Below are 27,418 nucleotides of genomic sequence, written 5' to 3'. Positions count from 1 at the left end.
TATTAAAAATAACTTTGAATTTATGTAATATCTTGCTCCTGAACTCACACCTTGAGTATTTCAGAGATTAAGGACTGAATAATGTGTTTAATCTACCTATGACACAATTGTCCTCATCTCACTGGCTAGCAAAGTAATGTTCAAAATTCTCTAAACCAGACTTCAACAGTATGTGAACCATGACCTTTCAGATGTTCAAGCTGGATTTAGAAAAGGCAGAGGAACCAGAGATCAAATTGTCAACATCTGCTAGATCATCAAAAAAGAAAGAGAGTTCCAGAAAAACATCTACTTCTGCTTTACTGACTATGCTAAAGCGTTTGACTATGTGGATCACAACAAACTGGAAAATTCTTCAAGAGATGGGAATACCAGACCACCTTACCTGCCTCCTGAAAAATCTGTATGCAGTTCAAGAATCAATGGTTAAAATTGGACATGGAACAACAGACTAATTCCAAATTGGGAGAGGAAATCATCAAGGCTGTAAAAATTGTCACCCTGCTTATTTAACTTATATGCAGAGTACATTTTGTGAAATATCAGGCTGGATGAAGCACAAGCTGGAATCGAGATTGCTGGGAGAAATATCAATATCCTCAGATATGCAGATGACACCATCATTATGGCAGAAAGCGAAGAAGAACTAAAGAGCCTCTTGATGAAAGTGAAAGAAGAGAGTGAAAAAGTTGGCCTAAAATTCCACATTCAGGAAACGAGGATTATGGCATACAGTCCCATCACTTCATGGCAAATAGATGGGGAAACAAAGGAAGCAGAGAAAATCTTTATTTTGGGGGCTCCAAAATCACTGCAGATGATGACTGCAGCCATGAAATTGAAAGGCATTTGCTCTTTGGAAGAAAAACTATGACCAACCTAGACAGTATATTAAAAAGCAGAGACATTACTTTGCCAACAAAGGTCCATCTAGTTGAAGCTGTGGTTTTTCCAGTAGTCATGTATGGATGTGAGCATTTTACTCTAAAAAAAAAAGCTGAGTGCTGACAAATTGATGCTTTTGAACTGTGGTGTTGGAGAAGACTCTTGAGAGTCCCTTGGACAGCAAGAAGATCCAACCAGTCCATCCTAATCAGTCCTGAATATTCACTGGAAGGACTGATGCTGAAGCTGAAGCTCCAATACTTTGGCCACCTGATGAGAAGAGCTGACTCATTGGAAAAGACCCTGATTCTGGGAAAGATTGAAGGTGGGAGGAGAAGGGGATGACATAGGATGAGATGGTTGGATGGCATCACTGACTTGGTGGACATGAGTTTGAGCAACCTCTGGGAGTTGGTGATGGACAGGGAAGCCTGGCCATGCTGCAGTCCATGACATCGCAAAAAGTTGGACACAACTAAGCAACTGAACTGAACTGAATGTTCAGAAAGTAGGCAAGGAAACCTATTTGTGTAAATGCTATTTCATCAGAGGTAGACTTTCCAACTGATCACTTTATTCAAATGCTCAGGTCTTCAGGAGACCCGATCAAGTTCTTGTCTGAGCATGCCTAGAGTGACTATTTTAAGGCTGAGCTTCAGGTATGACATACTGTATTATATCCAGAACCTTTTTACTATGTTATCGTCTCCCCCACTGGTTTAATTTATGTATTTAATTTTAGTTTCCAGGGTGCAATGTGGCTAATTACTTGAGAACTGCAGAACCTTACAAATGAAATTTTTTGCTTCTATAATTTATGGCATATTAAGTATAATAATGTACATTTAATTTCCTCAAAAAAGATAATTATGCTAATAGAAATATTTGAATAAAAATTGTACTTTGTGCTGGATTATGTTCTTTACCTACTAATTTATATTAATACAAGTCAGTAAGGGATTTCTAATAAGCTACTTCAACCCTAGGCAGGCAAGTCTGCAAACATCATAGAAGCACCACCCCCGCCTTTGATATGTTGAGGAAAAGTGGATATCTCACAGTCCAGGATAGCCAGAATTCCTATTAGATAAAAGTTCATGGGGAATATTATCTAGTAAAAGACACAATTTGGGTATATGGACTTCAGCAGAGGAAATAAACTTATAGGTGGATATCTGAGAACAAAGTCATCTTCTTTGATAATCATTTTGTATTCATTATAAAAACCAATCAAGAATTGTGTGAGCATTTTGTAGAAAGAGGTCTTATCTCTATTTCAATATTTAAGGAAATATGGTTTTTAAACTCAAATTCAGGCTTCTGACAGGTTCTCCATAACCGTGGTAGAGTACGGAGTTTGAGGGAGGGTAGAGATTAAAACTATGAACCAAGCACTTTGGTTTTATTGTGGCCATTTTTATTCATGTATTCTACATGAGAATTAGTATTTTTAAAAAAAGTTTTATTGCCTTTGTTTTGAAAATATAAATCAAAACCACAATGAGATACCATTTCACGCCAGTCAGAATGGCTGCGATCCAAAAGTCTACAAGCAATAAATGCTGGAGAGGGTGTGGAGAAAAAGGAACCCTCTTACACTGTTGATGGGAATGAAAACTAGGACAGCCACTATGGAGAACAGTGTGGAGATTCCTTAAAAAACTGGAAATAGAACTGCCTTATGATCCAGCAATCCCACTGCTGGGCATACACACTAAGGAAACCAGAATTGAAAGAGACACGTGTACCCCAATGTTCATCGCAGCACTGTTTATAATAGCCAGGATATGGAAGCAACCTAGATGTCCATCAGCAGATGAATGGATAAGAAAGCTATGGTACATATACACAATGGAGTGTTACTCAGCCATTAAAAAGAACACATTTGAATCAGTTCTAATGAGGTGGATGAAACTGGAGCCTATTATACAGAGTGAAGTAAGCCAGAAAGAAAAACACCAATACAGTATACTAACACATATATACGGAATTTAGAAAGATGGTAACAATAACCCTGTATACGAGACAGCAAAAGAGACACTGACATATAGAACAGTCTTTTGGACTCTGGGGGAGAGGGAGAGGGTGGGATGATTTGGGAGAATGGCATTGAAACATGTATAATATCATATATGAAACGAGTCGCCAGTCCAGGTTCGATGCACGATACTGGATGCTTGGGGCTAGTGTACTGGGACGACCCAGAGGGATGGTGTGGGGAGGGAGGAGGGAGGAGGGTTCAGGATGGGGAACACATGTATACCTGTGGCAGATTCATTTTGATATATGGCAAAACCAATACAATATTGTAAAGTTAAATAAAATAAAATTTAAAAAGAAAAAAGAAAATATAAGTACTCATTTAGGGAAACATAGACTTCTAAGTCATCATTAAACGTGGAGTATGCAATTAATGTACTTGACTTGAAGACTAGTACTAGTCACTACTTACTGGAACACTCAACCTCAACAGGTAAATTTGGTTGGATATTGTTGTTGTGTTATTAAGTGAACTTGGTTTGTGCTTAGAAACTTACACCTGTTTGTCCACTTACATGAAAGACACAATTAGAGAATATGTAAATTTTCTCATATTTTTATTTTTTGTTGTCATTAATGCATTAAAATTCACTAATTCAGCAAACGTGCATATTATGTGCCCATTATCAGTCAGTTCACTTTAGTTCAGTCTCTCAGTCATGTACAACAATTTGCGACCCCATGGACGGCAGCACAAAAGGCTTCCTTGTCCATCACCAACTCCTGGAACTTGCTCAAACTCATGTCCATTGAGTCAGTAATGCCATCCAACCATCTGATCCTATGTCATACCCTTCTCCTCCCGCCTTCAATCTTTCCCAGAATCAGGGTCTTCTCCAATGAGTCAGCTCTTCGCATCAGGTGGCCAAAGTATTGGAGCTTCAGCTTCAGCATCAGTCCTTCCAATGAATATTCAGGACTGATTTCTTTTAGGATTGACTGGCTTGATCTCCTTGCAGTCCAAGAGACTCTCAAGAGTCTTCTCCAACACCACAGTTCAAAAGCATCAATTTGTCAGCGCTCAGCTTTTTTTAGAGTCCAGCTGTCACATTCATACATGACCACTGGAAAAACCACAGCTTTAACTAGATGGACCTTTGTTGGCAAAACAATGTCTCTGCTTTTTAATATACTGTCTAGGTTGGTCATAGCTTTTCTTCCAAAGAGCAAACGCCTTTCAATTTCATGGCTGCTGTCACCATCTGCAGTGATTTTGGAGCCCCAAAACATAAAATTTGTCACTGTTTCCATTGTTTCTCCATCTATTTGCCATGAAGTGATGGGACCGGATGCCATGATCTTAGTTTCCTGAATGTTGAGTTTTAAGCCAACTTTTTCATTCTGCTCTTTCACTTTCATCAAGAGGCTCTTTAGTTCTTCTTCACTTTCTGCCATAATGATGGTGTCATCTGCATATCTGAGGATATTGATATTTCTCCCAGCAATCTTGATTCCAGCTTGTGCTTCATCCAGCCCAACATTTTGAATGATGTACTCTGCATATAAATTAAATAAGCAGGGTGACAATATACAGCCTTGACATACTCCTTTGTCAATTTGAACCAGTCTATTGTTCCATGACCAGTTCTAACTGTTGCTTCTTGACCAGGATACAGGCTTCTAAGGAGGCAGGTAAGGTTGTTCTGTACTCCCGTCTCTTGAAGAATTTTCCAGTTTGTTGTGATCCACACAGTCAAAGGTTTTGTCATAGTCAATAAAGCATAAGTAGATGTTTTCTGGAACTCTCTTGCTTTTTTGATGATCCCACGGATGTTGCCAATTTGCTCTCTGGTTCTTCTGCCTTTTCCAAATCCAGCTTGAATATCTGCAAGTTCACGGTTCACATACTATTGAAGCCTGGCTCGGAGAATTGTGAGCATTACTTTGACCCCTTATGTGCTTTGTTGTATGCCAGGTGTTACTTGTGATGGATTCTATTGTGGGAAAACCAGACTAATATCTGCCTGCACAGAGTTATTAGACATGTATTATCATAGATTTAAAGGGCTTAAAGTTGGATCTATCCATTACTTTTTCTGTCTATAAATGTAATAAGCTGTTAGGGCAATATCCAAACAATATAGAACAATAAAGAGTGAAAGCTTTCTATTAAGGCTACATTGGGAGGTCATGACTAAGAGCAGGGGTCTGATGCATAGAATCAAAAAGGCTCAGCTACATATCCTGCCTTGAACATATATTAGTTCAAAGTACTTCAGTAAGTCATTTTCATTTTCTAAGTCTTAGTTTCATTGTCTTATAATAGAGACAGTTATAATAGCTACATAATAAGCAATACCTTGCACATAATAAGCACTCAGTAATTAGTAGCTATTTATAATACAACAGTTGATGAGTCACCTTAGTAACTCAACTAGCAAATGTAACATACAGATGCATCTTTGCATTTTTAAACAAATGATCTACCTCAACTCAATAGAAATGTGTTACCCAATTTGTGGATAAATCTCAAAGCACTGCAAAAATTAAAGAAGAAATTCTGCCATGTGGTTCAGTTAATCTATAATGGAGAAGGTGCCACTCTGGTTCTTCACAAGCAGACAATGTAACTGTTGACATTAAAAGCCTCAATTTTCTATAAATATAAATAAAATTTTAGAATTAGAATGGTGATCAGAGACCTTATTTTCCAGATGAGAAAACAGACAGAGAAATAAGAAATGAAGGATATTAAGACTTATTTTGCTTTTTTTCCCCAATTATCTTTCTGTAATTTGAAATTTGGAAGAAAAATACAATTTTCTTCAAATACTCCTTAGACATTTACTTAATTTCATACAATGCTCTTTAAATGCATAAAAGGTAAAACCAGGAAGAGGTGAGGCAAATCTAAGAAAACAACACTGTGAATTCTAGTCACATTCTCATGCCACTTTCTTGGGCTATTAAGATGTCTGAAATTTGGTCTCTTGTTCATAAGAAAACTATTCCCTTTGTCTGTTTGATGGCATTTTTTTTTTTTTTACACAAGATTTCCTGTAAAAATCAGTGGTGGCACCAAGCCAAAATTTGAAAGTAAGACTCATGGAATGCATTCTCAAAGAATTTAGTCAAAGTCATAGTTCTTTGATGAGGGATTTGGTGCTTTTATGTCAGCACTGTTGGCCTTTCATCCTGCAATGTCAATAATCTTTTTCATGAGTTTTAGCTTATGTACCTGAGGATTGTTTGCCTATAAATTACATCATAAAATTAATACTGCATTAATGTTGAAGACAATTGTTCTTGTGCTTCTGAGCTTTTGAGCTACAGTGGAATCCAGTTATATTCTAGCTTATGGGAAATTCTAGGCTTTTAATATTTTCTGTGTCTAATGAGCTCACAAGAGATGTTACCTGTGCTCTACAAAATTATGGGTGTTTTATTAATTATTCCTCTAAATTAGCCTGTCTGAGGTTACTTTGTCCCTGGACAGTTAATTATTCCTTTCTCTGTGTTCCCATAACACTCTGTTCACACCATTATTGTAGCACAGAACACATTGTCTTATAATTATCTATTTACATTTATTCGTCTTTCCCACTAGACTTGGAACCAGTTGAGAGAGAGATCTAGCAAACTTTATTGTTAATAGACCAATATGTAATTTGGTGAGGATCCAGACTAGAGTTGATATATGGTAGCGCCATGTACACTTCTACATATTTGCAGAGGTTTGCTGTATTAGACATTTCTCATGAATTTGGTTAAGGTTTTTATGGTGATAGTCTATGTAAGGATGACAGCAAGTGGAGAATTAGTATTTATTGCATGTCTACTGTTTACACTGTACTGTGCTTAGTAGCTCAGTTGTGTCTGACTCTTTGCAACCCCATGGATTATAGCCTGCCAGGCTCCTCTGTCCACTGCTATTCTCCAGGCAAGAATACCTGAGTGGGTTGCCATGCACTCCTCCAGGGGATCGTCCCAACCCAGGGATTGAACCCAGGTCTCCCTCATTGCAGGCAGATTCTTTTACCAACTGAGCCACCAGGGAAGCCCAAGACTATCTCATTTAATTGTCACAGTAACACGTGCATAGTGGCAGCATCTACAATTTGTTTTAATATTAATATTAGGAAGATTTTACTCAATACATTTAGAAATCTTTCCAATTTCATCAGGTCCTAAAGAATTAGGGCTTGAAAGCATTACCTTAGCCCTCCAAAGCCATTATGTTATCATTCAGTCTTCTGGCCAGACAGAAAGGACCAGATCAAGGTTTAGGAGAGAGTAGCATATTGAAAAGCAGAGACATTACTTTGCCAACAAAGGTCCGTCTAGTCAAGGCTATGGTTTTTCCAGTGGTCATGAATGGATGTGAGAGTTGGACTGTGAAGACAGCTCAGCGCCAAAGAATTGATGCTTTTGAACTGTGGTATTGGAGAAGACTCCTGACCATCCCTTGGACTGCAAGGAGATCCAATCAGTCCATCCTAAAGGAGATCGGTCCTGGGTGTTCATTGGAAGGACTGATGCTGAAGCTGAAACTGCAGTACTTTGGCCACCTCACGCAAAGAGTTGACTCATTGGAAAAGACTCTGATGCTGGGAGGGATTGGGGGCAGGAGGAAAAGGGGCCGATAAAGGATGAGATAGCTGGATGGCATCACCGACTTGATAGACGTGAGTTTGAGTGAACTCCGGGAGTTGGTGATGGACAGGGAGGCCTGGCGTGCTGCGATTCATGGGGTTTCAAATAGTCGGACGTGACTGAGCGACTGAACTGAACTGAACTGAAAACAGTTAAAAACAGCCAAGAGATTTTCTAAAAGGACAAAGTACTTCATAATTACAGGGGGTAAAGTTTTACTCATAATATAATGGAAAGAAAGGAAATGCTGTACTTCAGGTCTTTGGTGGCCATTTGTCCATTGGTTGCTTATTGCTTACTGTGAGTCAAATATTATCCTGGTAAACTCCTGGAGCTGGTGATGGACAGGAAGGCCTGGCGTGCTGCAGTCCATGGGGTTGCAAAGAGTCAGACTCAATTGAGCGACTGAACTGAGTGACTGAACTGAACAGAACTGAACTGATCCTGGTATATGGAGATTTTCATACTGTTCATGGGGTTTTCAAGGCAAGAAGACTGAAGTGGTTTGCTATTCCCTTCTCCAGTGGACCACGTTTTGTCAAAAATCTCCATCATGACCGGTCTATCTTTGCCCTACACGGCATGGCTCATAGTTTCATTGAGTTAAGCAAGGCTGTGGTCCATGTGATCAGATTGGTTAGCTTTTGGTGATTGTGGTTTTCATTCTCTCTGCCCTCTAATGGAGAAGGATAAGAGGCCTATGGAAGTTTTCTGATGGGAGAGACTGACTGAGGGGGAAACTGGGTCTTGTTCTGATGGGTGGGGTTATGCTCAGTAAATCTTTAATCCAGTTTTCTGTTGAAGGTTGGGGCTGTGTTCCCTCCCTGTTATTTGACCTGAGGCCAAATTATGGTGGAGGTAATGAAGATAATGGCGACCTCAGACTGCAAGAAGATCCAGTCATTCCATCCTAAAGGAAATCAGTCCTGAATTTTCATTGGAAGGACTGATGCTGAAGCTGAAATTCCAATACTTTGGCCATCTGATTCAAAGAACTGACTCATTTGAAAAGACCCTGATGCTGGGAAAGATTGAACTCAGGAGAAGGGGACAACAGAGAATGAGATTGTTGGATGGGATTACTGACTTGATGGACATGAGTTTGAGCAAGCGCAAGGAGTTAGTGATGGACAGGGAAGCCTGGTGTGCTGCAGTCCACAGGGTCACAGAGTCAGACACAACTGAGCAACTGAACTGAACTGATATGGAGATTAGTAAGTAATTGCCCCTCATAGTGGTAGGAAATGAATGTTTAATCAAACATATTTCTTGTTATATGGATTACAAGTATCTATGACAGCATGTGAAGCAATGAAAAGTAAAAGTGTTAGTCAATCAGTTCAGTTCAGTCACTCAGTCGTGTCCGACTCTTTGCGACCCCATGAATCACAGATGCCAGGCCTCCCTGTCCATCACCAACTCCCGGAGTTCACCAAGACTCATGTGCATCGAGTCAGTGAGGCCATCCAGCCATCTCATCCTTTGTTGTCCCCCTCTCCTCCTACCCCCAATACCTCCCAGCATTAGAGTCTTTTCCAATGAGTCAACCCTTCGCATGAGGTGGCCAAAGTACTGGAGTTTCAGCTTCAGCATCAGTCCTTCCAATGAACACCCAGGACTGATCTCCTTTAGGATGGACTGGTTGGATCTCCTTGCAGTCCAAGGGACTCTCAAGAGTCTTCTCCAACACCACAGTTCAGAAGCATCAATTCTTCGGTGCTCAGCTTTTTTCACAGTGCAACTCTCACATCCATACATGACCTCTGGAAAAACCATAGCCTTGACTAGACAGACCTTTGTTGACAAAGTCTCTGGTTTTTAATATGCTATCTAGGTTGGTCATAACTTTCCTTCCAAGGAGTAAGTGTCTTTTAATTTCATGGTTGCAATCACTATCTGCAGTGATTTTGGAGCCCCCCAAAATAAAGTCTGACACTGTTTCTACTGTTTCCTGATCTATTTCCCATGAAGTGATGGGACCAGATGTGCTTACTATTATTAATTATTAGTATCTACAGGCTATTATTATTCAAGGTAAACAAAGTTAAGTAGGCACTTACTAGGTAGACAAAACAAAAAAGAACTTTCAAAAGCTACAGCTTATGAGAAAGGGAGGAGGTGACTTTGTTTTTATTAAGTTTTTTAAAAGCAAATTAAAGATTCAGAAATGACCTAAATCAAATCCCTTATGATTGTACAGTGGAGGTAATGAATAGATTCAAGGGGTTAGATCTGGTAGACCAGTGCCTGAAGAACTATTGATAGAGGTTTGTAACTTTGTTCAGAAGGCTGTGAACAAAATCATCTCAAAGAAAAGGAAATGCAACAAGGCATAGAGGTTGTCTGAGGAGGCCTTACAAATAGCTGAGAAAAGAAAGAAGCAAAAGGCAAAGGTGAAAAGGAAAGATATACCCAACTGAATGCAGAGTTCCTGAGAACAGCAAGGAATGATAAGAAAGCCTTCTTAAATGATCAATGCAAAGAAATAGAGGAAAAGACTAGAATAGGAAACACTAGGCTTGAGATCTGTTTAAGAAAATTAGAGATTCCAAAGAAACATCTTATCGAAGAATGGGCACGATAAAGGACAGAAATGGCAAGGACCTAACAGAAGCAGAAAATATTAAGAAGAGGTGGCAAAAATACACAGAAGAACTATACAAAAAAGGTCTTAATGACCTGGATAACCCTGATTATGTAGTCACTCACATAGAGTCAGACAACCTGAATGTGAAGTCAAGTGGGCCTTAGGAAGCATTACTATGAACAAAGCTTATGGAGGTGATGGAATTCCAGCTGAGCTTTTTCAAATCCTAAAAGATGATGCTAGAAAAGTATTGTACTCAATATGTCAACAAATTTTGAAAATTCCACAGTGGCCAAAGGACTGGAAAGGTTCAGTTTTCGTTTGAATCCCAAAGAAAGGCAAAGCAAAAGGATGTTCAAACCACTGGACAGTTGTGCTCATTTCACAGGCTAACAGGGCTTCCATGGTGGCTCAGGTTGTGAAGAATCTCCCGCAATGCAGGAGACCCTGGTTCAATTCCTAGGTTCAGAAGAGTCCCTGCTAAAGAGATAGGTTACTCACTCCAGTATTCCTGGAATGTCCAGGAATTCCTAAGTTGATAAAGAACAATGAGGGAAACCTGGGTTCAATTCTTGTGTTGTGACAATTCCCTGGAGGAGGGCATGGCAATCCACTCTAGTATTCTTGCTTGGAGAACTCCCATGGACAGAGGAGCCTGATGGGCTACAGTTCATGGGGTTGCAGAGAGTTGGACACAACTAATTGACTAAGCTCAGCAGAGCACTTCTAGTTGTGCAAACTAGATTTAGAAAAGTCAGACGAACCAGAGATCAAATTGCCACAGAAATTCATATCAAATTGATTATAGAAAAAGCAAAGGAATTTCAAAAAGCATCTGGTTCTGCTACATTGACTACATTAAAGCCCGTGTGTGGATCACAACAAACTGTGGAAAATTCTTAAAGACATGGGAATACTAGGCAACCTTATCTGCCTCCTGAGAAACCTGTATGCAGGACAAGAAGCAACAGTTAGAACCAAACTTGAAACAATGGACTGGCTCAAAATTTAGAAAGGAGAACCACAAGGCTGCATATTGTCACCCTACTTATTTAACTTGTATGCAGAGTACGTCATAAATCACAAGCTGGAATCAACATTGCCAGGAGAAATATCAACAACCTCAGATATGCAGATGATAACACCCTAATGGCAGAAAGCAAAGAGCAACTAAACAGAGTCTTGATAAGAGTGAAAGAGGAGGATGAAAAAGCTGGCTTAAAACTCGGCATTCATAAAACTAAGATCATAAAACTAAGGTTCCATCATTTCATGGCAAATTGATGGGGGCAAAGTGGAAACAGTGACTTTATTTTCTTGGTCTTCACAATCACTGAAGTCAGTGACTGCAGCCATAAAATTAAAAGCCATTTCTTCCTTGGAAGAAAAGCTATGACAAAGCTAGACAGCATATTAAAAAGCAGAGACATCACTTTGCCAACAAAGGTCCAAAAGTCAAATCTATGGTTTTTCTTGTAGTCATGTATAGATGTGAGAGTTGGACTATAAAGAAAGCTGACTGCCAAAGAATTGATGCTTTTGGACTGTGGTATTGGAGAAGACTCTTGAGAGCCCCTTGGATAGCAAAGAGATTAATACTGTCAATCCTAAAGGAAATCAACTCTGAATATTCATTGGAAGGACAGATGCTGAAGCTGAAGCTCCAATATTTTGGACACCTGATACAAAGAGCCAACTGGGTTGGAAAAGACCCTGAAGGTGGGAAAGATTGAAGATAGGAGGAGAAGAAAATGACAGACGATGAGGTGGTTGGATTGCATCACTGACTTAATGGACATGAATTTTTAGCAAATGCTGGGAGATAGTGAAGGACAGGGAAGCCTGGCATGCTGCAGTTCATGGGATCATATGAAAAGTCTCATATGCATATATTTAGTTTGAGGATGACAAAACAAATGAAAGACATTTCTAGTTCACACATTTCTAGTTAAAATACTGTAATCTCCCATACATAGAGAGGGGATTCCCAGGTGGGCTAGTGGTAAAGAACCCACCTACCAATGCAGGAGATATAAAAGACTTGGGTTCAGTCCCTGGGTTGAGAAGATCCCCTGGAGGAGGGCATGGCAACCCACTCCAACATTTTTGTCTGGAGAATCCAATGGATAGAAGAGCCTGATGGGTGGCAGAGAGTTGGACATAATTGAAGTGACTTCAGTTATATACAAGTCAGAAGTGGACTGCTTCAGGGGCAGGGGCGCCAGGTGCAGTAGACCTTGGTATGGCATATGCCCCCTTGGAGGAGGTCACCATTAACCTACCATATAACCCCCAGAACTTACACAGGACTGGGGAAACAGACTCTGGGACGCCACAAACAGAACCTTATGCACACCAGGACACAGAAGAAAGGAGCAGTGACCCCACAAGAGACTGACTGAGACTTGCCAGTGAGTGTCCAGGAGCCTCTTTCAGAGGCATGGGTCAGTAGTGGCCTGCTGCAGACCTGGGGGCACTGAGTGTAGCAGTGCCTGCATGGGACCTTTTGAAGGAGGTCACTATTATCTTCATTACCTCCACCATAGTTTGGCCTCAGGTCAAATAACAGAGGGAACACAGCCCCGCCCTTGAACAGAATATTGGGTTAAAAATTACTGAGCATGAGCAATATTGCACAGGGACCTGGAATGTTAGGTTCATAATCAAGGCAAATTGGAAGTGGTCAAACTGTAGATGGCAAGATTGAACGTTGACATTTTAGGAATCAGCAAACTAAAATGGACTGGAATGGGTGAATTTAACTCAGATGACCATTATAGCCACTACTGTGGGCAGGAATCCCTTAAAAGAAATAGAGTAGCCATCATAGTCAACAAGAGTCTGAAATGTAGTATTAGGATGCAATCTCAAAAACGACAGAATGATCTCTGTTCGTTTCCAAGGAACCCATTCAATATCATGGTAATACAAGTCTATGCCCCAACCAGTAATGCTGAAGAAGCTGAAGTTGAACAGTTCTATGAAGACCTACAAGTCCTTTGGGAACTAACACACAAAAAAAGATGTCCTTTTCATTTTAGGGGACTGGAATGCAAAAGTAGGAAGTCAAGAACCACCTGAAGTAACAGGAAAATTTGGCCTTGGAGTACAGCATGAAACAGAGCAAAGCCTAATAGAGTTCTGCCAAGAGAATGCACTGGTCATAGCAAACACCCTCTTCCAATAACACAAGAGAAGACTCTACACATGGACATTACCAGATGGTCAATACAAAAATCAGATTGATTATATTCTTTGCAACCAAAGATGGAGAAGCTCTATACAGTCAGCAAAAACAAGACTGGGAGCTCACTGTGGCTCAAATCATGAACTACTTACTGTCAAATTCAGACTTAAATTGAAGAAAGTAGGGAAAACCACTAGACCACTCAGGTATGACCTAAATCAGATAAATTCAAGGGATTAGATATGATAGACAGAATGCCCAAAGAACTATGGACAAAGGTTCATCACATTATACAGGAGGCAGTGATCAAGACCATCCCCAAGAAAAAGAAATGCAAAAGTGCAAAATGGTTGTCTGAGGAGGCATTACAAATAGCTGTGAAAAGAAGAGAAGCGAAAAGCAAAGAGAAAAGGAAAGATATACCCATTTGAGTGCAAAGTTCCAAAGAATAGCAAGGAGAGATAAGAAAGCCTTCCTCAGTGATCAGTGCAAAGAAAGAGAGGAAAACAATAGACTGGGAAAGACTAGAGATCTCTTCAAGAAAATTAGAGATACCAAGGGAATATTTTATGCAAAGATGGGTACAATAAAGGTCAGAAATGATATGGACTTAACAGAAGCAGAAGATATTAAGAAGAGGTGACAAGAATACATAGAAGAACTATACTGAACAGATCTTCATGATCCGGATAATCATGATGCTGTGATCACTCACCTAGAGCCAGACATCCTGGAATGTGAAGTCAAGTGGGCCTTAGGAAGCATCACTATAAACAAAGCTAATGGAGGTGATGGAATTCCAGTTGAGCCATTTCACATCTTGAAAGATGATGCTGTGGAAGTGCTGCTATCAATATGCCAGCAAATTTGGAAAGCTCTGCAGTGGCCAAAGGACTGGAAAGGGTCAGTTTTCATTCCAATGCCAATGAATGCTCAAATTACCGCACAATTGCACTTATCTCACTCACTAGCAAAGTAATGCTCAAAGTTCTCCAAGCCAGGCTTCAAAAGTACATGATCCATGAACTTCCAGATGTTCAAGCTGGACTTAAAAAGAGGAAAAAGAGATCAACTTGCCAACATCCATTGGATCATCGAAAAAGGAAGAGAGTTCCAGATAAACATCTACTTCTGTTTTTCTTTCTTTTTTTTTTTTTTTTTTGACAATGCCAAAGCCTTTGACTGTGTGGATCACAATAGACTCTGGTAAATTCTTCAAGAGATGTGAATACCAGACCACCTGACCCGCCTCCTGAAAAATCTGTATGCTGGTCAGGAAGCAACAGTTAGAACTGGAAATGGAACAATAGACTGGTTCCAATTGGGAAAGGAGTATTTCACGATTGTACATTGTAACCCTGCTTATTTAACTTATATGCAGAGTACATCATGAGAATTCCTGGACTGGATGAAGCACAAGCTGGAATCAAGTTTGCCAGCAGAAATATCAATAACCTCAGATATACAGATGACACCACCCTTATGGCAGAAAGCGAAGAACTAAAAAGCCTCTTAATGAAAATGCAAGAGGAGAGTGAAAAAGTTGGCTTAAAACTCAACATTCGGAAAACTAAGATCATGGTATCTAATCACTTCATGTCAAACAGGTGGGGAAACAAATGAAACAGTGACAGACTATTAATTTTTGGCTTCAAAATCACTGCAAATGATGATTGCAGCCATGAAATTAAAAGATGTTTGCTCCTTGGAAGAAAAGTTATGACCCACCTTGAGAGCATATTGAAAAGCAGAGACATTACTTTGCAAAAAGAGGTCCATTTAGTCAAAGTTAAGGTTTTTCCAGTAGTCATGTATGGATGTGACAGTGGACTATAAAGAAAGCTGAGTACCAAATAATTGATGTTTGAACTGTGATGTTATAGAAGACTCTTGCAAGTCCCTTGGGCTGCAAGGAGATCCAACCAGTCCTTCCTAAAGGAAATCAGTCCTTAAAATTCATAAGAAGGACTGATGCTGATGCTGAAACCCCAATATTTGGCCACCTGATGTGAAGAACTGACTCACTGGAAAAGACTCTGATGCTGGGAAAGATTAAAGATGGGAGGAGAAGGGGTCGACAGAGGTTGAAATGGTAGGATGCCATCACCAACTCAACACACATGAATTAAGTAAAATCTGGGGGTTGGTGATGGACAGGGAAGCCTGGTGTGCTGCAGTCCATGGGGTCACAAAGAGTTAGACACAACTGAGCCAGTGAACTGAACCGAACTCAGGCGACTTAGCACATGCTTGTAAATTATAAGTAAAACTGCCAGCAACTGTATTGACAAGTAGTATTCTGAAAAATTTGTTTGTTTGTTTTTACTAGGAAGATATAGAATGAACTAAACATTCTGAAAAAATGTAGATAGTGAGTTCAGTTCAGTTCAATTCAGTCGCTCAGTTGTGTCCGACTCTTTGCGACCCCTTGAACCACAGCACACCAGGCCTCCCTGTCCATCACAGAATCCAGGAGTCCACCCAAACCCATGTCCATTAAGTCGGTGATGCCATCCAACCATCTCATCCTCAGTCATCCCCTTCTCCTCCTGCCTTCAATCTTTCCCGAATCAGGGTCTTTTCCAGTGAGTCAGCTCTTTGCATGAGGTGGCTAAAGTATTGGAGTTTCAGCTTCAACATCAGTCCTTCCAATGAACACCAAGGACTGATCTCCTTTAGGATGGACTGCTTGGATCTCCTTGCAGTCCAAGGGACTCTCAAGACTCTTCTCCAACACCACAGTTCAAAAGCATCAATTCTTCAGTGCTGAGCTTTCTTCACAGTCCAACTCTCACATCCATACATGACCACTGGAAAAACCATAGCCTTGACTAGATGGACCTTTGTTGGCAAAGTAATGTCTCTGCTTTTTAGTATGCTGTCTAGGTTGGTCATTACTTTCCTTCCAAGGAGTAAGTTTCCTTTAATTTCATGGCTGCAATCACAATCTGCATGATTTTGGAGCCCAGAAAAATAAATTCAGCCACTGTTTCCACTCTTTCCCCATTTATTTGCCATGAGGTGATGGTACAAGATGCCATGATCTTAGTTTTCTGCATGTTGAGCTTTAACCCAACTTTTTCCCTGCCCTCTTTCACTTTCATCAAGAGGCTCTTTAGCTCTTCATCACTTTCTGCCATAAGGGTGGTGTCATCTGCATATCGGAGGTTATTGATATTTCTACCGGCAATCTTGATTCCAGCTTGTGCTTCTTCCAGCCCAGCATTTCTCATGATGTACTCTGCATATAAGTTAAATAAGTAGGGTGACAATATACAGCCTTGATGTACATACTCCTTTTCCTATTTGGAAACAGTCTGTTGTTCCATGTCCAGTTCTAACTGTGGCTTCCTGATCTGCATACAGATTTCTCAAGAGGCAGGTCAGGTGGTCTGGTATTCCCATCTCTTTCAGAATTTTCCACAGTATCTTGTGATCCACACAGTCAAAGGCTTTGGCATAGTCAATAAAGCAGAAATAGATGTTTTTCTGGAACTCTCTTGCTTTTTCCATGAGCCAGCGGATGTTGGCAATTTGATCTCTGGTTCCTCTGCCTTTTCTAAAACCAGCATGAACTTCTGGAAGTCCACGGTTCACGTATTGCTGAAGCCTGGCTTGTAGAATTTTAAGCATCACTTTACTAGTGTTGTGAGATGAGTGAAATTGTGCTGTAGTTTGAGCATTCTTTGGCATTGCCTTTCTTTGAGATTGGAATGAAACCTGACCTTTTCCAGTCCTGTGGCCACTGCTGAGTTTTCCAAATTTGCTGGCATATTGAGTGCAGCACTTTCACGGCATCATCTTTCCGGATTTAAGTAGCTCAACTGGAATTCCATCACCTCCACTAGCTTTGTTCGTAGTGATGCTTTCTAAGGCCCACTTGACTTCATATTCCAGGATGTCTGGTTCTAGGTGAGCAATTACACCATCCAGATTATCTGGGTCATGAAGATCTTTTTTGTACAGTTCTTCTCTGTATTCTTGCCATCTCTCCTTAATATCTTCTGATTCTGTTAGGTCCATACCATTTCTGTCCTTTATCGAGCCCATCTTTGCATGAAATGTTCGCTTGGTTTCTCTAATTTTCTTGAAGAGATCTCTAGTCTTTCCCATTCAGTTGTTTTCCTCTGTTTCTTTGCATTGATCACTGAGGAAGGCTTTCTTGTCTCTCCTTGCTATTCTCTGGAACTTTGCATTCAAATCAGTATAACTTTCCTTTTCTCTTTTGCTTTTCACTGCCCTTCTTTTCACAGCTATTTGCAAGACCTCCTCAGACAGCCATTTTGCTTTTTTACATTTCTTTTTCTTGGGGATGGTCTTGATTCCTGTCTCCTGTACAATGTCATGAATCTCTGTCCATAGTTCATCAGGCACTCTATTTATCAGACCTAGTCCCTTAAATCTATTTGTCACTTCCACTGTATAGTCATAAGGGATTTGATTTAGGTCATACCTGAATGGTCTAGTGGTTTTCTCCACATTTTTCAATTTCAGTCTGAATTTGGCAATAAGGAATTCATGATTGGAGCCACAGTAAGCTCCTGGTCTTGTTTTTGCTGACTGTATAGAGCTTCTCCATCTTTGGCTGCAAAGAATATAATCAATCTGATTTCAGTTTTGACCATCTGATGATATCCATGTGTAGAGTCTTCTCTTGTGTTGTTGGAAAATAGTGAGTAGCTGGTAGTATGTTTATTATGTCATATCATGACTTTGATGTGAATGATTAGCATGTATTCAACATAGTTATGATCAACAAAATACATGCTTACTGAATATATAGACTGTCTGCACTAAACATTCCATTTTGTAGATCCTATAGATATGTATTTATTACCCAAGCCTGATCACATATTTTCACTAATTTAAAGTTAAACTTGCATTGTGACCTAGTTCTCTTTCAGTTCAGTTCAATTCAGCTCAGTCACTCAGTTGTGTCCGACTCTTTGCGACCCCATGTATCGCAGCACGCCAGGCATCCCTGTCCATCACCAACTCCCAGAGTTCACTCAGACTCACGTCCATCAAGTCAGTGATGCCATCCAGCCATCTCATCCTCTGTTGTCCCCTTTTTCTCCTGCCCCCAATCCCTCCCAGCATCAGAGTCTTTTCCAATGAGTCAACTCTTCACATGAGGTGGCCAAAGTACTGGAGTTTCAGCTTTAGCATCATTCCTTCCAAAGAACCCAGGGCTGATCTCCTTCAGAATGGACTGGTTGGATCTCCTTGCAGTCCAAGGGACTCTCAGGAGTCTTTTCCAACACCACAGTTCAAAAGCATGAATTCTTTGGTGCTCAGCTTTCTTTACAGTCCAGCTCTCACATCCACACATGACCACTGGAAAAACCATAGCCTTGACTAGATGGACCCTTGTTGGCAAAGTAATGTCTCTGCTTTTCAATATGCTATCTAGGTTGGTCATAACTTTCCTTCCAAGGAGTAAGTGTCTTTTAATTTCATGGCTGCAGTCACCATCTGCAGTGATTTGGAGCCCCCAACAATAAAGTCTGACACTGTTTCCACTGTTTCCCCATCTCTTTGCCATGAAGTGATGGGACCAGATGCCATGATCTTCGTTTTCTGAATGTTGAGCTTTAAGCCAACTTTTTCACTCTCCTCTTTCACTTTCATCAAGAGGCACCAAAATCATTACTGTGCTTGATCAAGCCAAGTAAATACTTGAAGTTCTTTTTTAAAATTCTTTGTTTATGAAACAAGATGATCTAAACCACTTCTACCACTTCAATAGCAAGTTGGTTCTTGAATCTGGCTGATTACTTCTCTGACCTTTCATAAGCTGTCTGTCAGAAGATCAATTCATGGACTTCCCTTAGGAGTTAAGCCTATTGTCCAATTTTTCAAAGTATTAAAAAGATCTTTTCCCCCCAAATGTAAGTTCAAAGTACCTTTTCTGTAGCTCTAGGGAACTGATCTTTTTCCTACTTTATTCGGAGACTGTGAATAACTCCATTACTTCATTTATATTTTTAACTTGAAGTTATAGACTGTGATCAATTGTCGACTAGTCATTTTTTGTGACCTCCTAGAGAGATATGGTGCCCCCTCAGTATTTCTCTACTTTTTATCAATCAACCTTTTTGTCAGTTCTGCTATCTTTTTGCCTCCAGGTTTTTCCCTCTCTTTCATTTACCTGCAGGAGTTTGGTCTGTACCACAATATCCCTTCTGATTGTCACGCTAGGACTAGGTAGCTCTTGCTATTCATCTGCCATGCAGCCTCTTTGTCATGTAGCCCTTGTATTGTATCTGTCCCAGCTGCGTGTTTTTCTTTCTTTGTAATGCTAGTGATACTCAGGAGTTGGTTTAAGTGCCCACAGTCACATTCCAAAGCTACTAAGAATTACATCTTTTCCTCAGTCTGAAACTCCATTTGACCTGAATAGAGTATAGGTGATTTCATGCTTCTAAACTTGTTCCTTAAGTTTTATCAGAGCTGAGTTTGCAGGGCCAGCAGGTTTCATTCAATATTATTTGAAGGGGAAGATTTTTTAAGAAATAATAAATTATTCTTTCTGAATTGTGTCTTTCTTAGATTGTCATACACTGAATTTAATATTTGTGCAAAAATTATGTAAAAAAAGTATGTGTAAGGCATGGGTTAAATGCTTCAAGAATTAAAATTATTCATAGGAAAGTCATTCTTTCATTTATTAACTGTTTTTGGAGGGGATGGAAATGTGTTTGGGCTCATGGAGCCACCATGTTACCAATGCTACAGTTGTTTGAGAGTGGTATATAAAATGGATAATAGTCCCACTTATGGAACTGTAGCTGTTCAGATCCTGTATTTCCCACTTATCTGACTTGCTTAAACCTTTTGCTTCTCCTCTGTAAAACTGAATATAATAATAATACCTATCTCATGATATTGTTAAAGATTTTAAATGGGGTCACCTATGTAAAATACTTAGTGCTTCCAAGCACTCAATAGAAGTTGCTATGTTTATTTTGTGCTTATAGAGGACACTTGCTCTTTTGGCTGCCTAGAAATCATATTTTTCTTATTTGGAGGAGATCTCTAAATAAAAACTGGAATAAGAGCCAAAAAATCTGGACTAAGTGGAAAGAAAGGGGAAATAATTGCTTTGCCTTCCTCTAGAAGTTACAACATTATCACCTGGGCTTGAAATAAAAGCCCATACTGTGTTTGAAATTGGTATTTGTAATCATCATGGGGATTATGGAGCAACAAAGTGAAACACCAGCCCTAGTGATGGGTACTGTAAGCTTATACCTTTGTAGGCAGATAATTTCTTGGCTTCCCCAGACTTGACTACTTTTTCAACTCAGAAAGAGCTCCTGGTTCTGTATGAGTTTCTCATATCTGTATGGACACTCTTAACAGGCAGTAAACTGGTGCAATGATAGAGCTCATCTCATTGTTTTGTCTCTAAGGAATTGTTGTCTTTTGTTGCCTAGTGTCTAGTATCTTGAGTGCCTTTTTTCCCCATGTATTTTGTCCATTTGTTTTAGATATTTCATGTGGGAGGTTGAATCTGTTCTCTGTTACTTTCTTTTTTTTTTTTTTTTAATTTTATTTTATTTTTAAACTTTACATAACTGTATTAGTTTTGCCAAATATCAAAAGGAATCTGCCACAGGTATACATGTGTTCCCTTCTTTTGACTAGAAGTGGAGTCTGTAATCTAGTTTTTGTCAAGCACCCAGATCCAAATCCAGTAACTTTGATGAGACAGATTGTATACTGATGTCCTTTGTTACTATCTATGATCTGCTATATATATCTATTCAGTTCAGTTCAGTTCAGTCGCTCAGTTGTGTCCGACTCTTTGCGACCCCATGAATTGTAGCACGCCAGGCCTCCCTGTCCATCACCAACTCCTGGAGTTCACTCAAACTCACATCCATCGAGTTGGTGATGCCATCCAGCCATCTCATCTTCTGTCGTCCCCTTCTCCTCCTGCCCCCAATTTCTCCCAGCATCAGAGTCTTTTCCAATGAGTCAACTCTTCACATGAGTTGTCCAAAACACTGGAGTTTCAGCTTTAACATCAGTCCTTCCAAAGAACACCCCAGACTGATCTCCTTTAAAATGGACTGGTTGGATCTCCTTGCAGTCCAAGGGACTCTCAAGAGTCCTCTCCAACACCACAGCTCAAAAGCATTAATTCTCAGCTGTCTTCACAGTCCAACTCTCACATCCATACATGACTACTGGAAAAACCATAGCCTTGACTAGACGGACCTTTGTTGGCAAAGTAATGTCTCTGCTTTTCAATATGCTATCTAGGTTGGTCACAACTTTCCTTCCAAGGAGTAAGTGTCTTTTAATTTCATGGGTGCAATCACCATCTGCAGTGATTTGGGAGCCCCAAAATATAAAGTCTGACACTGTTTCCACTGTTTCCCCATCTATTTGCCATGAAGTGATGGGACCAGATGCCATGATCTTCATTTTCTGAATGTTGAGCTTTAAGCCAACTTCTAAACTCCACTTTCACTTTCATCAAGAGGCTCTTTAGTTCTTCACTTTCTGCCATAAGGGTAGTATCATCTGCATACCTGAGGTTATTGATATTTCTCGTGGCAATCTTGATTCCAGCCTGTGCTTCCTCCAGCCCAGCATTTCTCATGATGTACTCTTTGTAGAAGTTAAACAATCAGGGTGACAATATACAGCCTTGACGTACTCCTTTTCCTATTTGGAACCAGTCTATAGTTCCATGTCCAGTTCTAACTGTTGCTTCCTGACCTGCATACAAATTTCTCAAGAGGCAGGTCAGGTAGTCTGGTATTCCCATCTCTTTCAGAATTTTCCACAGTTTATTGTGATCCACACAGTCAAAGGCTTTGCCATAGTCAATAAAGCAGAAATAGATGTTTTTCTGGAACTCTCTTGCTTTTTCCATGATCCAGTGGATGATGTAAATTTGATCTCTGGTTCCTCTGCTTTTTCTAAAACCAGCGTGAACATCTGGAAGTCCACGGTTCACGTATTGCTGAAGCCTGACTTGGAGGATTTTGAGCATTACTTTACTAGCGTGTGAAATGAGTGTAATTGTGTGGTAGTTTGAGCATTCTTTGGCATTACCTTTCTTTGGGATTGGAATGAAAACTGACCTTTTCCAGTCCCGTGGCCACTGCTGAGTTTTCCAAATTTGCATATTGAGTGCAGCACTTTCAGAGCATCATCTTTCAGGATTTGCAACAGCTCAACTGGAATTCCATCACCTCCACTAGCTTTGTTCATAGTGATACTTTCTAAGGCCCCACTTGACTTCACATTCCAGGATGTCTGGCTCTAGGTGAATGATCGCACCATCGTGATTATCTTGGTCATGAAGATCTTTTTTGTACAGTTCTCCTATGTATTCTTGCCACCTCTTCTTAATATCTTCTGCTTCTGTTAGGTCCATACCATTTCTGTCCTTTATTGAAACTATCTTTGCATGAAATGTTCCCTTGGTATCTCTAACTTTCTTGAAGATATCTCTAGTCTTTCCCATTCTGTTGTTTTCCTCTGTTTCTTTGCATTGATCGCTGAGGAAGGCTTTTTTATCTCTTCTTGCTATTCTTTGGAACTCTGCATTCAGATGCCTATATCTTTCCTTTTCTCCTTTGCTTTTCACTTCTCTTCTTTTCACAGCTATTTATAAGGCCTCCCCAGACAGCCATTTTGCTTTTTTGCATTTCTTTTCATGGGGATGGTCTTGATCCCTGTCTCCTGTACAATGTCATGAACCTCAGTCCATAGTTCATCAGGCACTCTATCTATCAGATCTAAGCCCTTAAATCTATTTCTCACTTCCACTGTATAAACATAAGGTATTTGATTTAGGTCCTACCTGTATGGTCTAGTGGTTTTCCCTACTTTCTTCAATTTCAGTCTAATTTGCCAATAAGGAGTTCATGGTATGAGCCACAGTCATCTCCCGGTCTTATTTTTACTGACTGTAGAGAGCTTCTCCATCTTTTGCTGCAAAGAATATAATCAATCTGATTTCGGTGTTGACTATCTGGTGATGTCCATGTGTAGAGTCTTCTCTTGTGTTGTTGGAAGAGGGTGTTTGCTATGACCAGTGCATTTTCTTGGCAAAACTCTATTAGCCTTTGCCCTGCTTCATTCTGTATTCCAAGGCCAAATTTGCCTGTTACTCCAGGTGTTTCTTGACTTCCTACTTTGCATTCCAGTCCCCTCTAATGAAAAGGGCATCTTTTTTGTGTGTTAGTTCTAAAAGGTCTTGTAGGTCTTCATAGAACCGTTCAACTTCAGCTTCTTCAGCGTTACTAGTTGGGGCATAGACTTGGATTACTGTGATATTGAATGGTTTGCCTTGGAAACGAACAGAGATCATTCTGTCGTTTTTGAGATTGCATCCAAGTACCGCATTTTGGACTCTTTTGTTGACCATGATAGCTACTCCATTTCTTTTAAGGGATTCCTGCCCACAGTAGTAGCTATAATGGTCATCTGAGTTAAATTCACCCATTCCAGTCCATTTTGGTTTGCTGATTCCTAGAATGTCGACGTTCACTCTTGCAATCTCCTATTTGACCACTTCGAATTTGCCTTGATTCATAGACCTAACATTCCAGGTTCCTATGCAATATTGCTCTTTACAGCATCGGACCTTGCTTCAATCACCAGTCACATCCACAGCTGGGTACTGTTTTTGCTTTGGCTGCATCCCTTCATTCTTTCTGGAGTTATTTCTCCACTGATCTCCAGTAGCATATTGGGCACCTACTGACCTGGGGAGTTCCTCTTTCAGTATCCTATCATTTTGCCTTTTCATACTGTTTCATATCTATTATACACTCACAAAAAAATGACATTTTTGCATAAGCAGAATTGGTTTCTGCTGGTTAACTCAGGAAACAGGAGGTTTTAAAACTGCCGAGTATGGCTTCAGTTGTAATTGTGGGAGTATATTCCACACTTAACTCTTGGGGCTCGAGGTTTGAAGTTGATTTAATAAATATTTCTTCCCAAATATTCATCTGGCATTCTGCTCTCCTTTGTTTACTGAAGAGAGTAGGTAGGTGATAACTCTGATATATTTATTATTAAACATTCTATTTATGCCTTTTCATAGTGATATGTTGACTCTATAAAACTGTGACACTATATTGAACTATTGATAATGGACATGAAGGGGAAACTTAGCCAATATCATGGGTGCCATTGGAACTTTCAATGACTATGATTCGACCTGAAGTAGAGTCATCAAGATGCTGATCATGGTGTCATACCTCGTGTAGCAGTCTAACTCTTCCATTTTCAGACAATGAGGATTTTGTTAATCATTCTACCCTTCATATTCCTTATCTGTTAAATCGAGGTCATGAATTATGAAGATTACATAAAATAAACTCAATCAATGGTATCTATTATTATTTTCAACTCATATTTCATTCTTATTTAAGAAAAAATGAAAAAATTTCCAGAATGTCACTCCATTGTATATTAAAAAGTATGGGTTGAAAATTCCTTACAAAAGCTTTGAGATATTATTACAGTGTCAAGATTATAATGCAAAATAAAACCATGGTCTTGACATTCATCACTTCTTTCCTTTATTTCTTACATAGAATTTCTACCATACTCAAGAATATTTCCTCTGCATTGTCTTCGGTTATTTATCCTATGCCTATTTCAAAGACTCTTCAAACTTCACTTCTCTAGCAGATACTCTTTCCTCACAGCTCACCAAAATATATCTCTTCTTTCATTTAGCTACTTCCTAAAATTTTTATTTCACAAAATTACCACTGAAGTTTAAGTTTGGCAACCTCTGCAATAGTGAGGCCTAGTAAATAATAAAATTATCTTATACTTCAGCACTTTTTATAATATGGACTTTGCTGATTTTTATTTGCTTACCATTTGGTCTCCATATTTTAGTATTTTACTTAATTATTTGTTTTATTTTATATTATTTAGTTTTTACTGGAGTATAGGTGATTTACAATGTTGTGTTACTTTCTGCTGTGCAGCAAAGTGAATCAGATATATATATATATACATATATATATATATATATACACATACATATATCGACCCTTTTAAAAATTATTTTCTGATATAGATCCTTACAAGAGTATTGAGTAGACTTGCCTGTGCTATACTTACATCCTTGTTGGTTATCTATTTTGTATATGTGTGTGTTTAGTTGCTCAGTTGTGTCTGACTCTTTGAGACCTCATGGACTATATATAGCCTTTCAGGCTCCATTGTCCATGGAATTTTTCCAGGCTAGAATATCAGAGTGGGTTGCCATTTCCTGCTCCAGGAGATCATCTGAACCCAGGGATTGAACCTACGTCTTGCATCTCCTGCAATGACAGATGGATTCTTTACCATTGCATCTTTTGGGAAACCCCATTTTAAAGTGTGTATATGTCAATCCCAATCTCCCAATTTATACTCACGCCCTTCCCCTCCAGTAATCATAAGATTGTTTTCTACAGCATAACTCTACTTCTGTTTTGTAAATAAGTTCATTTGTACCATTTGTTTAATTTCCACATATAAGTGAAATAGTATGATATTTGTCCTTCTCTGTCTAACTTACTTCACTCAGTATGACAATCTATAGATCCATCCATGTTGCTGCTCAGCCATAAAAAAGAATGAAATAATGCTATTTGGTTTATTGTAAATAATGAATTACTAAATACGTATATCTGTATGTAGTGCTCTTTTAAAATAGGGTTACTGCCCTTGCTAATTTTATTTTATTTAATAGAAGTGTTCTAGTTAAAAAAAAATTCCATTATGAATTTTTTCTGTGTCTACCACAATATCAGAAGATGAGTAACACGAAAAAATTGCCGGAGCTTATCCCCCTGACTTATTTAATTATCTTTTTGTTCTTCATTTGAAGAAATGAGGTTGAAGAGAAATGCATTTTTGTCAAAAAATAATATTGAACATCTATCACTTTTTATAATTTCCTGTGTTTTTTGTCTTCAGTCAGATTCTATAGAGTGATAAATTATTTGTATATTCATAAAAAAAAGGGAAGCCTGAAGTGCTGCAGTCCATGCAAAGAGTCAGATGCAACTGAGCGGCTGAAAAAAATAATAAAAGAGTTATATTTTTCTTAGTCTAATCTACCTTTCTCCAAATAAATTAACAGCAACTAGAGCAAGAACAAGAGAACTGTCTAAAGGCTACCAGAAAGAAGAGTCAGTTGGTGTACACTCAGCTCAAAACCAATGCATGTTTGAAATCTGAAACACTACAAACTTGAAAATACATAAAATTGACATTTAATTGACTTACATTTATTTCAAGGTAGCAATAGTGGTAAAGAACTGCCTGCCAATGTAGGAGACATAGGTTCCATCCTTGAGTCAGGAAGATCCCCTGGAGGAGAGCATGGCAACCCAGTCTAGTATTCTTGCTAGGAGAACCCCACAGACAGAGGAGCCTGGCAGGCTACAGTCCATAGGGTCACAAAGAGTCAGACATGACTGAAGCGACTCAGCATGCATGAGCTTTTGTACTTCCACCTTGTGTGAATTAGGGCTTTTTAAATTACAGTGTTTCCATACTCTAGTTTCTATCATTCATTGAGGATCCATGGTTAAAACTATTAACCAATATTCCTGACTAGCTCTCATCATGCATATACAGAGACATGTGTTTATGTGCCATCAGCTCTACTACTGAATAATGATCTTTTCTGAAAAGTTATATTCAAATAGGCATTCTTGGTATTAAAAAGTACTATAACATAATTCTTTAGAACTGTTGATCAAAAACTAAGTATTGCTGAACATTTATTATAGTATAAGACATTGGCCTAGGTGCCAGAACAATATAAAATATGACCATTGCCTTTAGGAAATGGAAAGTCTAGTTGCAGAGATATGGAGGCACATCTAAACAAGTGAAAAATCATTTTTAAATTATTGATATCTCATATGTGCTATTTCAAGTATATAGGATATATATATATATGTATTCTAAGAATATAAGAATGTAAGATATATGTATCTTATATACTTGTATCACTTATATTTACATACTTACATCACTGTTTCAGTATATAAGATGTAATAGTAAGTAAAAGGCAGAGTCCATAGAAGTATATGGAATGGAAGATTATAATATCCCTAGGAAGAATTTGCCTGGTT

This window comes from Bubalus bubalis, chromosome 1, assembly GCF_019923935.1.
Source record: "Bubalus bubalis isolate 160015118507 breed Murrah chromosome 1, NDDB_SH_1, whole genome shotgun sequence".
Taxonomy (NCBI): domain Eukaryota; kingdom Metazoa; phylum Chordata; class Mammalia; order Artiodactyla; family Bovidae; genus Bubalus; species Bubalus bubalis.
Note: the sequence above shows the minus strand (reverse complement) of the source record.